The 17606-nt window shown below is 42.7% G+C and overlaps 1 protein-coding gene across 2 annotated transcripts in view; it reads left to right on the top strand.

The window, feature by feature from the left end:
- Positions 1-17606, top strand: part of JAKMIP1 (janus kinase and microtubule interacting protein 1) — a 2220219-nt gene that overhangs the window by 1177341 nt on the left and 1025272 nt on the right. The window lies entirely within an intron of this gene.

Raw genomic sequence — 17606 nt, forward strand, 5'->3', positions numbered from 1 at the left:
AAGTGTTTTAAGGATTTTGATTTAAAACATTGTATTCATACATATTTATTCATTAGACATTTATGTTTTAATTGTGGCAACACAGAGATACAACAAGAAAAGTTTTTGGTTTTAAACTAAATTAACCTTTCAATTAATTCATTAACCTAATCAGTGTAATTAAGTGAATGGTATAAAAGCACTAGTAGTTTGAACAGCCCACATCTGAGGAAGTGATTTTTAAAATGAAAATGTATGGTAGAGCGTTAATGTGCTGTGTTTCTGTGAAATAAAGTGAACTGAAGTGGGTTGAGCTGTCCGTGGGTTTTTTTCACAATTTTCTAAGCTTGCCATGGTCAGGGCTTTATTGTTGTGTTGCCTGAAAAGCTGCTTTATTTTGTGGATTACAACCTTTTAGGACACCTAGACTAACCTTCTAGAACACATGCAATTTCATTTTAACCCTTTACATTTCCTCATTTGATGCTGAAAAAGCATCACATCATAAAACATCTTCTATACTTTAAATATATTGTACGTTTTTCCCAAACCTTCAAAAGCTAACTCATTTTCACTTGCTATCTCATTTTCATTGACACAATACATAAATAACACTTTTTCAAAGTCATTAACATGCACATTTTGTAACAGTGGGTTTGATCGAGATGTAATGAGTTTCGTTATTAAAGCCTTGCATAAAAATAAAAGCATAAATACAATTATTGTAATAGCAATAAGCATAATAATTTTTTACAAACTGCCTCCCCATCCTGAAAACAAATTGGTTAGCAAAGCCTGTTGTGAACTGTCTACTTCTTTGGTATCTAACAGTTCGGCCACTTTTTGGATGATTTCCAAATAACTGTTTATTGTGCTTGTTATCAGGAATAAACAAATAGTATTCCTCATACACGAGCACACATGTACCTCCCTTTGATGCAAGTATGTAATCAAGTGACATTTGATTTTGGAGTATTGCTGCATGCATGGCACTCCGCTCTAAAGTAATTAAATTAACAGTTTCAAAAATTGCATTGCTTAATACTTCTAGTAGCTTAGAGAGCTATCTCAACTCCCAAATTGATTTTACAGTCCCATAAGCAGGTAATATACCATCCCCAGAAATCACGTTATCACCAAGGCCCATATGAAAAAGTCCTTTAAAAGATACTTTTTCTAAATCATAATAATAAATCCATGTAGCATCAACCTTTCCGACTTGTTTTTTTTGCAGTCTGAGTTTCTCGTATATTATGAATTTTACCACTGGGCAGGGCATCTACATGTCAAATGGCTGGTAGAACTTTCCCAGTATAGCACCACCTTGACCAGTTTACTGGCAGCCAGGGATATGCTCGACTGTCACAAACAACATAAGTCTTTCAGCATGACCATACCTTTTACTGCACTTTCACTATAGATTCTTCGAGTAATATTACATGTGAAGTTGTTTAGTCTCGCCATTCATTCTTTACTGATGGGTTCGGAGCTGATCCCTCAGCTCTGATAACAGCCAATTGCAAAACTCAAGGCCAAGACCCTATCCCATGATGCACCTGTGAATTACCTCGGACCTAGTTTGCCACTGCCACAGATCAGTGGTTCTGAATTAGCTCAGGCCAGCAAAGAAAATTGTTTTCATTAAAAATTCTGTAAAAGTTTTTGATAGTATAGTTAGTTAGCTAGGTTTGTCTATAAAGCTCTTATAGCTTTTAGTGTGCTATTCCCTTCCCTTTTACTATTTTTCAGATATTTCTAGGAGGCCTCTTTTTAGCCTAGTTAGTTTTAGTTCTTATAGGTGTGGTCTGTCTAGCCTCAGAGTTTTTTATGTAAGGCTTAGTTCAGTAAACCTGTGTTTATATAGATAAGCTTATTACATTTCCATCTTTCAGCTTGCTGTGCTATTTGTGACCTTTTGTCACATTTCTTAGATAGTGGTGTGGTCTGTCTAGCCTTTTTGCATTTATAAGGCTTAGTCTTTGTTACTGTCTAATTTACAGTGTACTCTACTTATTTAGATAACATTGTTATTCTCAGCAGCTATCTTGTTGGCATAGTCTGCTTTGTGTGACTTCACATTGTGTGTGTGTATGTGAGTTTCAGCCTGTTTTTATTAAGGCTTACCTGCTATCCATTCTATTTGGAGAAAAATTACTATTGTTTTTTGTGTGGCAGTAAATATCTCTAGCTTTATTATGGCGGATCAAGACAAGCACCCCAAATCTGGGTTCAAAAAGTGCCCTAAGTGTGGCCAGAAAGTGTCAGTTACGGACAATCACGTCAACTGTGTTTATTATCTAGGGGCTCTGCATTTGCAAGACAGTTGTGCCATTTGTCATTCCTGCTCCTCTAAGGTCCTGCAGGAAAGGAAGAGGAAATTAATCAATAGAGGCTTGTTGAAGGCTTCCTTTCAGGAAGTTTTGAGTGACCAGGATGATTCCAGTCAGTCTTCAAAGTCTTCCAAGACTTTGGACTCAAAAAAAATTGAAGAAGTCATCAACTTCAGCTCCACTGCCTTTGGAGCAGACAGTCTGTTCCTTTTGGAGCCGGTCCCCTGTCTTGGAACTGGTCTCCGAAGCTCCAAAGAGTCCTATTCTCCAGTCAGTACCACCTTCGGTAAGATTGTCTCGATCATCTGTCAGCCTGTTGGATCTGGACTTGGATCATGTGGTACAGAACCTGTTGTCGGCACCGGCATTAGCCAAAATGTTATCGGCCTCGACCCAAATGGCTTCGGAGCCAAATACCATTGTACTGACTTACTATTCTTCCTCCAAGCCATGCTGGTCCTTCAGAGCTGGAGAAGGCAGACCTGATGTTAGTGGAACCCTCGGAGCAGACGCCTGCTCCAGTGTCTTCGGCTCCGTGTACTCTGACTTCCTCTGTGCCAATCAAGGACTCTAGGAGCCGACACTCTCTGGTCAGGTTCAGGGAGAACAGTTGAACAGATTTGTCGATTCTGACTTTGCCTCTCGGGGCCTTGGCTCGGATGAGCTCGGCTCCTACCTCGGGCACGGAGCCCACTGTCCCGGTGCCGGGGGTGGTGTTGATTTCCTCAGATCCGTCGGCTCCTTTACATCGGAGCAGAGGTGTTTTCGATGCCATGAAGAGTCACATCTCCCAGGACATCCTCGACCTCGGGTCTGCCCTCCTCCTCCCCAGAAGTGCCTGTATCTGCTTCTGCATCACACTTCCTGACCAAGCGTAGAGACCTAGAACCTCAGGAAGTTTCAGTGGGTGGCCCTTGCTCTTCCGAGACCTCACCAGAGGCCCCCACTGATGAGGTTCCCAGGAAGAGATCGTGCAAGAGGAAGCACCTAGACTCCCTGCACAAGTCTCTTATATCAGATACTGACTTAGATGAGTCAGAAGGGTCCCCACAGTCCCCCTCTGAGGATATCTCATTCTCTGAGATACTTGAGATCCTTAGGTAGAGGGGTGACTGGCAGTCCAAAAGCCCTACTGAGGATGAGTTAGTTCTCCTGAAGGCTTTCGGGTCTCAGCCCCTCCACCTCTTGTGTGACTCCGTCCTTCGATGAGGATGAGCTGATGCAGCTGGCCTCAAGAAGGGCTTGGGAGTCTCCGGATTCTATGGAGCCTGTCCCCAAGAGGCCTAATAAATTTATTTCATCCCCAGTTGACAAAACATTTAACTAAAGGTGTTCCAGTTGATGCCATTTTGGTGGTGGTGGCCACCAGGAAGGAAATGTCTGAGACTTCCTCGTCTATCCATCCTCCTAACAGAGACTCCAGGATTATGGATAGATATGGGAAGCACATGTTCAGTTCAGCGACCTTTGCTCTCTGTTCACTGAACTACTTTACCCATTTTACTAAGTTGCAAAGAGATCTCTTAAGGAGTTGGGAGATGCTCTTCAGGGTACAGTAGCTGTGGCAGCTTCTGACAAAGTTACCGCCCAGCTTTATATCCCTAAATTCTATTGTTAACTCATCCATGCGCCTCATATCTAATACAGCTGATGGAGTGAGTAGGGCAGCAGGTACAGGAATTGCTCTTAGGAGACATTCCTGGATGCGTTTGTGTTCCTTCGCGGAACCTTTCAAGTCTTCCTTCGTGGACACTCCCTTTGATGGCTCGTCTCTTTCGGGCCTAAAGTGAAGGAAACCTTAACCAGGTGTGAACAGGAAGGAAAGTCTCTGTCTACAGTCGGGGTCCGTTTTTCCACCCCTACCCGACCATACCCTAAAGGTCAAAGGAGAGGAAAAATGTGGCTCCGAAAAGCCTTACGTGGTGAACCCCCCTCCAGTGGCAGAGGAGGGGGTAATAATGGAAGATGGTTCCCTCGCAGCAGAGGGGGGGTCTGCAACACCAGGATAACAGAGATCACTTCTCTGGGACACCCTACCAGCGTTCCTGAGAGGAGGCCCAACTGTCCTTCTCTGGAGGCAGTCGGGGGTCGCTTATCTTTGTACCCAGATGCCTGGCTCAATATAACAAAAGACAGCTAGGTACAAAGTATCATTTCCAGGGGATACTTCATACCATTTGCCACACCCCCTCCAATCATAAGACAAATCCCGGACGTTCCACCCAGTTACAGGGATCAAGCAACAGTAGAGGTCCAAACGTTGCTAAGAAAAAGTCATCCAACCAGTCCCAGCAGACCAGACAGGATCCAGAACTTACTCAAGATACTTTTTGGTTCCAAAGAAGACTGGGGACTGGAGACCCATATTGGACCTCTGCAGACTGAACCAATACGTAAAGAAAAACTAGTTTCGGATGGTCATGCTTCAGTCTATACTTCCCTATTTATGGAAGGACAATTGGATGTGCTCGATTGATCTCAAGGATGCGTACTACCACATAAAAATGGCCAGACCGTCCAGGGATCACCTGCGCTTCTGGCTGGGAGCCAGTCACTATCAGTTTTGAGCCCTGCCCTTTGGTCTCACTACAGCCCCCAGAGTATTCACCAAATGTATGGCAGTGGTCATGGCTCCCGTAAGGCGTCTAAGATTCCAGGTGTTTCTGTACCTAGACGATTGGCTCCTTACTGCCACCACCAGTCATCAACTCATTCAGGCCAGGGAGTCCACTCTGTCACTCTGCAATCATCTGGGCATTATAATCAACTCGGAAAAATCTGCCTTGTCATTGCAGCATATCGTTTGTAGAGGGGCAGAATTGGACACCACTACCACCACTCTAAGGCTTCCAGTAGAAAGAGTCTCTCTTCGTCAACATGTCAGCATCCTGAAATCAGAGGACAAAGCACCAGCATTGGAAGTTCTGAAAGTATTAGGCATGATGGCAGCAGCAATTCTAGCCATACCACTTGCTCATATGGACATGAGAATACTTTAATGGCTATTGTTCACTCAATGGTCTTACCAAGAGCTTCCCATGAATCACGCCATAATGATCACAAATTCTTGCAAGAAGGACCTTCAGTGGTTGTTGACTTCACTTCATGTCACGATAGGACGCCCATTTGTGCTACCTTTCCAGCAGCCACAGTGACCACGGACGCTTCCCTGATAGGGTGGCGGGGCATTTTCAGGGAAAGACTGCCCAAGGCGCATGGACCAATCAAGACATACATCTGCATATCATTGTCCTGGAGATGAGAGCAGTACTTTGGCGTTGCAGTACTTTCAGGACTCTCTCCCTCTGGGTATGATTGCGATTCAGACAGACAACATGTCGGTGGTCTGGTACTTGAACAAACAAGGAGGAACCAGGTCTTGACCCCTTTGTCGAGAGGCTCTCAGATTTTGGCAGTGGGCTGTTTCCACCCAGCGCTTTCTGTTGGCAACGCACATCCCGGGGAGATCCAATGTGATAGCAGACAAACTGAGCAGGGCAATCTTGTTGCCCCAGGAGTGGTCTCTCAAGAAAGAAATTGTGGACAGGATATTCCACAGGTGGGGACAGCCACGCTGCGACCTTTTTTTCCAGTCACATGAACACGAAATGCAGAAGCTACTTTGCCCTGATTCTACCTCTGGGAGAAGCCCCAAGGAATGCTCCTGTGCACGATTGGCCTCTGGGTCTCCTCTATGCATATCCACCAATCCCTTTGATACCCAAGGTTCTCCAGAAAGCAAAATCCCTGAGAAGGACCATCATTCTTATAGCCCCTTGTTGGCCTCATCAGATTTGGTTCCCCTTCCTTCAACCTCATCTTTTGGAGGATCCTTGGATTCTGGATCCAGTTCCAGACCTTATAACACACCCATCGGGGGACCTTCATCCTTCTCTGCAGTCCCTGAAGTGGACAGCTTTGGCTGCTCCAGTTCCCATCATAGCCAGGTTTCATAACCTTTCCAATGAGACAAAACAGATTTTTGTCCTCTCTCAAATCTTCTACCAGAAAGCTATATCTTAGCAAATGGAAGAAATTTTCTATATGGGCCTCAAAAAATAATATTGATCTTTATCAAGCCCCTATGGCTTCCATTTTAGAATTCTTGACTACGATTTTCAACGAAGGAGCTGCAGCAGCAACAGTTCGGGTACAATTGGCTGCTATTTCTAATTTTCATCTTTGATTTGAAGGTTTGGATATCATGTTTCACAAGTTATCCAAAGCATTTCTCAAAGGGACTTTTCATATGAGACCTCCTATGAAATATCCCTATTCTCCATGGAATCTAAATTTTACGCTTTCACATATAATTCTCCAGCCATTTGAGCCAGCTTCTTGTGATCTCAAATTTTTGTCTTGGAAGACAATCTTTCTGGTAGCTATTACTTCTGCCTGCAGAGTGTCATAGCTTCAGGCTTTATCAATCAAGCTTCCCAATTTGATATTTCACTCTGACAGAGTATCACTTAGAACAAATCCCTCATTCTTGCCCAGAGTTTGCACTGAAACCAATCTCAACCAAGTTATTGATTTGCCAGTGTTCTTCCCCAATCATTCTAACAATTTAGAGTATATGCTGCACAAACTAAATGTTCACAGACAGCTCAGATTCTATTTGTATAGAACAAAAGATTTTAGGAAATCAGACCAGCTTTTTGTTTTATTTTTAGATTCCAGGAAAGGGAGACCAGTGGCTAAAACTACTGTGTCTAAATGGTTATCTGATTTTATCACCTTTGTCTATTCAGCTGCCAATATACCTTTGCAACACAAGATTAAAGCTCACTCATCTAGAGCAGTTTCTACATCATCTACCTTTTCTGCCAGACTTCCTATTGATAATATTTGTGAAGCAGCCACTTGGTCAAAACCTCATACTTTTATCACTCATTACAAAGTTGAGAAGGCCTCCAGGGACAGGGCCTCCTTTGGATTCATTGTCCTGAGAAATATACTCCCATGAGCCACCCTAGATTGATGGTGCTTGGGACGCTACCCATCAGTAAAGAATGAACGGTGAGGTTGCACAACTTCACATAAAGAAGTTATGTACTTACCATAACGTTCCATGTGAGTTGCTCATCTCGCCTTCATTCTTGCGTCCCTCCCTCTTATCCCCTCCTGGGCTGATAGATGACCAAGATGCTGGTTCCATCATGGCTACTCAAACCTTCTCTTCCTTTTCTTTAGGAATGTAGAATGACATATGGTATTAGTATACGCAGCAAACAAGATCTGAGATAATTCACAGGTGCATCATGGGATAGGGATTTGGCCTTGAGCTATTTGAAGACCTCGAGCTTTGCAATTGGCCATATCGGAGCCGAGGGATCTGCTCTGAATCCATCAGTAAAGAATGAAGGTGAGATGAACAACTCACATGGAATGTTATGTTAAGTACATAACTTCTTTAGTTGTACTGTCCAGCTTGCACAGTCCATTTCTTCGCATACTAAGTATGACCCCGGGACAGCCACTGAAAGTCTTAAGTGCAGCAGTTTTATTAAACAGTGTAACATTTATGCCACAAAGCATTTTTACCTAGTACCACTGATAAACCTGTTCCCATATCAACTCCATTTACAGATACTGTAAACAATGGGATACCTCCATCATAGGCAGTAGGTATGTGGGCACATACCCAACAGTTACTAACATTTAGAGTCTTAGCATATGTATACAGGGTGGCATGAAATGTATTGAAATTTGGATGCCAATCTAGTGATTCTGTCTAGACTTTATCAGTCATTTTATTTTTCTGTTAAAAAGTTGAACAGTGCTTACAGTTTCAGCTGGGATCAGGAAATGCAGTAGTAAAACAAAAATAACAATTGCAGTCATGCACTGCAACAGTCAGACATAAATAGTGAGTTGGAAGGAGTCTGAGTGGATTTTCAAAAATGTCCAAGCATAAATTTGTTTTGCAAGGAATAGCTCACTACTGCACTCCAGATCCACGCCATAAAGATTGCTGTTGTAGCTTAGCTTTCATGAGCAAAACTTGGTCACCTGACTCAGGGAAAATGTTCTCTTCTAATGTCCTCACAGTATCAGTCGGTTCTATTACCAATCTCTCTCATTTTCTTCTGGTATAAAAGGAAACCGATTCATCATCAGACAAGGCTGCAAGAAGGTAGGTCGAAGGGATTTGGTTGCCTTCCCTCATTTGGCACTGCTTTTCAGACATGGGAGAAATGGATCCATGTTGGAGACCCTTCAAGTCTAACAGCTGTAGCTGTGATGAGGAGTGCCAGGATTGGGGCTTTCCATCAAGGTTGTAGGGTGTGACGTCTGGAGAAGGAATGAAGGAACATCCAGTCTCCTGGTTTAACATCCTGTGTTGTGTCAGGATCAAGTTGGAGTTGGGCAGAAATTACCTGTGAATGAAGATGCTGTAGAATGGAAATAGTTTACAATGAGCAAACACTGTCTCTTCGACTATCTGCAGAACATTTGTGGGTAGGGGTGGGGCTGGCATCATCATAATTATTTCATGAGGGGAGAATTTTCTAGGTGCACTGATTATACTGCTGATAGTAAATAAAACTAAGGGCAAGGCCTCTGGCCATTTTAGACCTGTGTAAGTTTTGCTAACTTAGTTTTCACCCTTGTAGGGGGCAGCCAAATGCTCTACCGCTAAGCTATACCATTCTTTCTACCATACCTGAAGCCTGAGGTCTGTGGGGGCAATGATGCTGCATGTAAATGTTTAGAACTTTACAAATCTGTTGAATAATCTGACTTGTAAAATGAGTACTTCTGTCTGACTAAATAAAACATGGTATCCCAAAACTGGGTATAAACTCTTACAAAATTCTACCCATCCAGAGAAAACATCAAAACTTGTATATATATTTAAACTTTGCACACATTGGTAATGCTACAAAGTCACACTTTATACAACAAACGTCTTTTTAATATGCTGTGTGGGAACAGTTACAGGTTTAGAAATTTTATACTGAAGACATATATTACAAGTTTGTACGAGATGCTGAACAGGTTCTGAAGCACTTTTTCCCAGATGGGGAAGGCACATGGTAAGCCAGCACAAGTTGAGGTAATGGAGCTCATGATGCCACTGACCTTCCTTCCAGATGGCGCCGTAGTAAGTCTAGGGAATGACAGCAGCTGTCACGGCTCCACCTTACCCTTTCAGAGTCATCAGCGTGGTTCTGAAAAGACAACACTAAAGTTACAGGCACATTTTCAACTTGAAGATGCTGCAAAAAAGAAGCCTGTACAGGATTTAATAAAGCAGCCTGTCTTGCCGCTCTGTCAGCAAAAGTAGTGTGCACTGTTTCAAATTTATTATCTGATCTCTAAACAGCACATTTAAATATAACTATCCCCTAGAGAGAAGCAGGGCATGTCTTTGGTGCAGGCTGGAGAAGTTGTTTGACCGCAACTGAGCTACAAAATATAAGTATTTTTTGATTATTTTAACAGATTACTGTTTTTATAATTTAATATATATAAAGCACTTTGTCTATTCAGAATCTTCAGAAATCTTTTTCTGTTTAAAAACTTTCATAGCTTGTTGTCTTAGGCTATTGTATAAACTGAAACATTTACTCTGTGTAATTATCTCTTGGCTAGTGGGGGCTGGTTCTTTTGTGTTCTTGTAAAAAAAAGTTGTTGTTCTGGTCTTTGGTGCAGGCTGGAGAAGTTGTTTGACCGCAACTGAGCTACAAAATATAAGTATTTTTTGATTATTTTAACAGATTACTGTTTTATAATTTAATATATATAAAGCACTTTGTCTATTCAGAATCTTCAGAAATCTTTTTCTGTTTAAAAACTTTCATAGCTTGTTGTCTTAGGCTATTGTATAAACTGAAACATTTACTCTGTGTAATTATCTCTTGGCTAGTGGGGGCTGGTTCTTTTGTGTTCTTGTAAAAAAAGTTGTTGTTCTGGTCTTTGGTGCAGGCTGGAGAAGTTGTTTGACCAACTGAGCTACAAAATATAAGTATTTTTGATTATTTTAACAGATTACTGTTTTATAATTTAATATATATAAAGCACTTTGTCTATTCAGAATCTTCAGTAATCTTTTTCGGTTTAAAAACTTTCATAGCTTGTTGTCTTAGGCTATTGTATAAACTGAAACATTTACTCTGTGTAATTATCTCTTGGCTAGTGGGGGCTGGTTCTTTTGTGTTCTTGTAAAAAAAAAGTTGTTGTTCTGGTCTTTGGTGCAGGCTGGAGAAGTTGTTTGACCGCAACTGAGCTACAAAATATAAGTATTTTTGATTATTTTAACAGATTACTGTTTTTATAATTTAATATATATAAAGCACTTTGTCTATTCAGAATCTTCAGAAATCTTTTTCTGTTTAAAAACTTTCATAGCTTGTTGTCTTAGGCTATTTTGTCTCACCCTCCCTCCCTGTTGGTGTCTTGCTCTTATACTGGGTGGCTTTGCAGTTGCCCGCCCCTACTGTGACACACCTCCCAGTCTAGTGTCATTAGCTCATTCTTCTTAATACAGAGAGAACATTTGATAAGGCCTTCTGTTCCTCCTTTTTACCTTTTCAAAAAGTAAAACAAAACTTTTTTTTCTTCTTCGCCTGAACCTTCTTGTGTTCTGACTGTCCTTCTCAAACATATTGGAAATATACAGTATATTTCAGAGCATTTGTTATAACTGTATTTGCTATAACTGATTTAAGTATTTTTTCTGGCTTTTGAATATTTACTGCTTAGCGACTGCATCTTAGCCTGTTTATACAGCTCTGCATTCTATTTAAACTGTTTTTGTGTTGATTAACTGTTTTGCACTCTTAAAAGTTATTTGTTGCTTAATTTTACCTGTAGGCTAACACACTCAAGTGTGCTAGCCACTTAAAAGCATTTATAGCATTTACTGTCTGTTTTTTTCCTTGTCTCTGTAAAAAAAAAAAAAAAAAAATCTCTTGTTTTCCCACCTTACTGAACTAGAGTAGTCCAGTTTCAGAGTTGCTGATCCCTGGGCTTTGTTTTTAGTTCCTGTTACTGATCCATTGCCTTATTAGGAAGGAGGAAGTTTCTTTGCTTACCAGTGGGAGTGGGAAGCACTGAGCAGCCTTTTGTCCGAATTGGTGAAGTTTCAGCCAGAAACTAGTAGTCTATTGGTCGTTTTGGGCCAATTCCTAGCTCCTTTCAGCCCCTGCTATAAAACACGCTAAACACGTGTTTTCCAGCTTGTACCAACTCTGCACAGATCCTCGTGGTGGCCTGCAGAGTGATCCAAGCAGCAGAGAGCTAAAAGAGTGACTTTCTACCAGATATAAGTATTTTTTGTGGCTTTCCCACTGTTATTAAGCTAGCGACTGCATTTTGCCTGTTTTACTGCTACTTTAAGTGATTTTTGCATTTTACACTGTTTATTGCACTTTAAGTTACTAATTGTTGCAAATTGTTTCTGTAGGCTACACACTAAAGTGCGCCAGCCGATTTACAGCATTTATAGCATTTACTGTCTGTTTTTTTCCTTATCTCTGTAATAAAACAAAAAAATCTCTTGTTTTCCCACTTTACTGAACTAGAGTAGTCCAGTTTCAGAGTTGCTGATCCCTGGGCTTTGTTTTTAGTTCCTGTTACTGATCCATTGCCTTATTAGGAAGGAGGGAAGTTTCTTTGCTTACCAGTGGGAGTGGGAAGCACTGAGCGCCTTTTGTCCGATTTGGTGAAGTTTCAGCCAGAAACTAGTAGTCCATTGGTCGTTTTGGGCCAATTCCTAGCTCCCTTCAGCCCCCTGCTATAAAACACGCTAAACTGTACTGCTGATCTAACCAGCATATCCTATAACTGAAAAGTTCATCTCTACTTGATTCCCAAGTAGGCTATTCTCTATCTGTAAAGCCTAGCACTTACTCCTACAGTACTTGCACCTTGATAAAGCACTCTTATTATAGATAGTACCCCACCAGCCCAAAACCCACTTCCCCCGGAGTCCTTTGAAAGTTCTTTATCTACTACTTCTAGTATGTCGAGGGATCAGTTGCTAGTGTCCTCTCCAGCTCAACTGGTGAACCTGGGAATATTGAGGCAATGTTACAATTGCCTCATGTACACAGACAATCCTCTCCTTCTCCCACAAAACACAAATACATGCGAGATGCATCTATACGGCCAAACTGGAGGCTGAGCTCTCTCAACATAGGACTGGCAAGACCAGACAGGAGGAGAAGGCAACCACACACAATACATACCCAGTCACACATGGTACCATCACAACTTCAAATCATACACATACTCACACAAAGACATACTCGGAGGCTCTGGTCAAAAATTTACCAAAACAGCAGAGGCCACCAAAGCAGACACCCAAACAACTACCACCTCACGACCCAACACATGCAACACATAGACCACACAGTCAGAGTGTCAAACAGTCACAGCCCTTAAGGCCAAACAAAATGCCAGACACACTTGTCATTGGTGATTCCATAGTCAGACACACTGACGTCCGCTCACCAGACTGAGTAAGGAGAAGGTCACAGTAAGCTGCCTGTCGGGCGCTAGAATCCGCCACATAACGCAAGCACTCAGGTCTCTCAACAGCAGGTACAAGTACGACTCAGTCATTGTCCACGCTGGTGTCAACGACCTGAGACGTACCTCCTTGGACTACATGAAAAGGGACATCGAGGAGCTCTCTGATTATGTAGCCCAGGCAGGTATGACCCTGACCTTGAGCAGTATCCTACCTTCACCTAGAATGATGCCACAATACAGTGATAAGATGATCAGCTTTAATAATTGGCTTAAATTCTGGTGTCATTCAAAGGGGATCCAATGTCTGTCTGCCTGGGATGACATGCTGGACAAGCCACGCTGCTTCGCAAGAGACGGCTTGCACCTGTCACCCCTGGGCTTCCGGATATTGGCAAAGGCTCTTGCCACCCCCATAGTGCCTTTTTTAGGCAAGGCTCAAATTCTAAACCTACCACCCTAGAACACCAAAAAGGAAAAAACTAAGGGTAATGCTGCTCAATGCCAGAAGTCTCAATCTCAAGATGCACGCACTCGAGGCCCTTCTCAATATGGAGAACATCGATGTCTGTGCTGTGACAGAAACCTGGTTCAAGGCTCCTGAGAGCACCCCAGCACTAACAGGTTTCACCTCATATCATACGTTCCGCCCCAAAATCCGGACAACACCAAGAAAGGGGGGGGTGTCCATATTCATAAAGGACACCCACACCTCAAGGTTGATGGCAACGCACGATGCATCGGAGACCATCCAGGTGCAATTAACCATAGGCAAGACTGCTCTGCAATTTGTAGCATGTTACAGGCCACCCTCTCAAACTCAGGAACCTCACATGGCCTTCCTGAAAACATTGGAGGGGATAAATGTATCTCCAAACACCATCATACTAGGTGACTTCAACTACCCTAATATAGACTGGGAACACTACTCAAGCCCGAACACTCTAACCCAAAGATTCCTGGAGTTCATAAACTCAAATGCCATGGAACAACTAGTCACCATCCCCACAAACATACTTGATCTCATCATCACGAACATGGGATCAAAATGTTCAACACCGGAAGTATACCCCTCACTGGTGAGATCAGATCATAAACTAATCTCGCTGGAGGTCCTCATCCCGCCCCCACCTGAAACAAAAAAGACCACAGTGAAAAACTTCTCAAAAGCCGATTTCACACTTCTAAAAACTAGTGTGGTCTCCTTTAAGGCCCCTGAGCCAGTGGTAAACATTACTCAAACCGCTGAATCACTTACAAATGCCTTCTACCAGCACCTACAGGACTGCATGGATCAGGCAATCCCAAACAAAACTAAGACTCTCTGTACCAAAGGCAAGCGTCCAGTCTGGTGGACCCCAGCCATAAACAAGCTCTACAACAAAAGGAGGAAGCTACTACAAGATAGAGCAAAATTCTTGAAAGGTAAGACACCTTTGATCATTATAAGTAAAAAACTAAGAGCTCTCATAAAATCATCCAAGGCAAATTTTGAGAGAAAAATCGCCAAGGACTCTAAAGACAATCATAAGGCCTTCTTTAGCTATGTTAGAAACCTAGGAGGAAACTCCCAGATATGCTCAGAATTAGTTCAAAATGATGTGAAAATTACTGAACCTACACACATTGCTAACATACTGGCTGACAGGTTCAGTGCAAACTTCTCCCCCCCCTCCCCCCCAAAAGGAGAGATATCTATTCCAGAGGATTGTAGCCCTCCAAACATCTCCAACGCCCAGGTGAGAACTGCCCTCACTAAGGCAAAAACACAGCATCCATGGGACCGGATGGTGTCCCCGGCTGTGTGCTTCATGAACTCAACGAGGAATTAAACCCACAGTTAGGACAGCTGTTTAATCTTAGCCTCACCTCAGGATACGCACTCAAGGAGTGGCGCACGCGACTGTGGTCCCACTTCATAAGGGCGGTGCCTCCACAGACCCTGGAAATTACCGCCCCATTAGCTTGACAAGCCTTATCTGCAAAGCCATGGAGAGGATCATAATGGAACTCATAAATAAAGACATAGGGAACTTGCAGACTTTGGATCCAACCCAGTTTGGCTTTGTCAAAGGCAGATCCTGCCTCTTAAACTTGGTTGACTTTTTCGAGACAGTCACCAAGGCCATTGATGAGGGAAAGGCAGTCCATACAGCCTACCTCGACCTGGCAAAGGCCTTCGACACAATACCCCACTCAGGTATCATCGAAAAACTCATCAGCTTGAATGTAAACCCATACATCACAAGATGGGTTGCAAACTGGCTAGCGACAGAACCCACAGGGTCAGAGTTGCTGGAGCCATGTCAGACTCAAAGCCTGTCACAAGTGGTGTCCCACAGGGCTCAGTCCTGGGTCCACTCTTGTTCGGCATCTACTTTTCTGAAGTACAAGCAAACACAGGAGGGTTATGGCTGACAAAGTTTGCAGATGACTGCAAACTGGGCCATAGTCGAAAACACATCTGACACAGATATCCTCCAGAAGGGCCTCACAGAAACGGATAACTGGTGCCAGAGCCATGGCCTGAAGTTAAACGCCAAAAATGCATAGTCATACCCTTCGGGAAAAACAAGGTTACCCCTAGCTACCATATAGGTGACAATCCACTGAGCACAGAAAAAGTCATCAGGGATCTGGGGACCCAAGTTGACAGTAGTCTTCGCTTGACACTCATGTTGCTAAAGTAGTTAGGAAAACCTTCTATATCGCCCACCTGATCATGAAGGGATTCACATCTAGATCAAGGGAGGTCATCGTCCCCTGTACTCATCACTCATTAGACCTATGATTGAGTACAATGCCCCGTTCGAATGTATCTGACCAGACACCTGATGCAGCTTGAAAGGCCCCAAAAGTTCCTCACCAAAAGGATAAAGGGTCTCAAAAATATGTCTTATGCTGCCCGACTGAAAGAACTCCAGCTTTATTCAGTCTCATACCGCTTGCTCAGACGTGACCTGTGCCTGACATATAAGGCCATGTCAAACCCAGATTTGATGAATATGCTTCACCTCAAAAAATCTAGATCCCTCAGAACCACAAGGGCGGGAGACTTCAACCTTGACACGGTTATAAATAGAACGTGCTGGAGGGACAGATTCATCACCCAGAGACTCCCTATGCTGTGGAACAAAATCCCGGTACATGTGAGGCAGAGCACCTCGCTGGCCTTGTTCAAGAGGAATCTTGACCAATGGATGGGAGATCGCAGATATACCCCAGGGATTACTTCAGTGTCACTGCTTGACAGAGGCACAGAAAAATGATAGGCATAGTTTTTATTCAAACTAAAGGGGTGGCGAAAGCCACATAACTATGGGCTAGGCTTATAAATGCCCTTGGGCAGATAGCCTAGTATGAACCTATGAACAATTCAGTGATAAAAACTGCATTTTTAATTTTTTTCTCTGCAGAGGTTAAATAACTTCTTTCTTGCCAGAGATGTCTGAAATCGTGAACCATTTCACAGGCTTATCTGGAATCTGTGTACAGTGTAATAGTCTTTCCATGTGCTAGCTTGCAAGCTTTAGTAATAGCTACTAATTTGGCTGCTTGAGCTGAAACATTTCCCTGCAATTGTCCAGTCAGTAATATTTCATTAATACTACAAACCGCAAAACCGGTTATCAGTTGTCCATATTCCCTTCTGATACATGATCCATCGAATAAAATTAAGTCGGGGTTCTGCAGAGGACTATCTTGGAGATCAGGTCTAAGAGGAAGCACATTCCTAACACCAAAAACACAATCATGAGATTCACTTTCATCAGCAGTAGGGATAAGAGAGACTGGATTCAAGGGATGGCATCTAATAATTTTGCAAAGATGGATTATTAAGTAGAGGTAGCTCATATCTGTGAAGTCGAGACGCAGAAACATATTATGTTTTTGTCTTTAATAACAAAGCATTGACAGCATGTGGAGCTGCAACAAAAGTACCGTGATCCAGAGTAAGTGCTGCTGCTGTATCAACTAACCAGCCAGTTGCAGCTACAGTTCTAAGGCAAGGGGGAAGTGCAGGTGCCACTGGATCAAGATTTGTACTTTAGTAAGCAACTGATCTCAAACCATCATTCCTTCTCTGTGCTAATAATAGGATCATAGGTGATTACTAGGCTGTCAACCTGGAGGTCATTTTACGCCTAGTTGTTTCAACCCAATGAAATACCGTAGAGTTACTAGTCAATACGCAAGATAGCATTTAGTGATGACTGCCCATGTCCAGGAGAGTTGTGGGCACTATCCCCTGTAAGAATTTACTGTGCTCCATCCACTCATCCAGGCTCCTCTTGAACAGTGTCATAGGGTGCTGTGTTTCACATGAACTGGTAGCCTGTTTCAAAGACATGGCATTTGCTGGGAGATACGTCTGTCCCTCCGACATGTCCTGTTTAAGTTGCAGGCCATATTTAAGTCCCTGGAACAGGTATCCCTAGACCCATTTGATTTACGGATGTGCAGTAAATTCATTGGATTTGAGTCTTGGGTTGCTCTGTAGGCAAGGCATAAGTCTCCCCTAAGAAGTGTATACAATACAGAGTATAGTGACAGGGATTTTAGTCAGTCCATGTAAGGCACATGCTGGAGGTCCTTGATCTTCTTTCTTAGAAATTCCTGAGGTCTCTCTAGTTCCTGTAGATGCTTAGTATGGTACATAATGAATGGGGCATTATACTCAATTATGGGCATGGATAGGTGCTTGAGTATAGGGTGGTTATAACTTCTTTTGCTCTTGAGGCGATGCCTTTACTAATTAAGTGAGCTACATGAAAATCTTGCTTTACAACAGTAGACATGTGGTGGTCAAAGTTAAGG

This window comes from Protopterus annectens, chromosome 14.part0 (assembly GCF_019279795.1).
Source record: "Protopterus annectens isolate FY-2018-M chromosome 14.part0, PAN1.0, whole genome shotgun sequence".
NCBI lineage: Eukaryota > Metazoa > Chordata > Ceratodontiformes > Protopteridae > Protopterus > Protopterus annectens.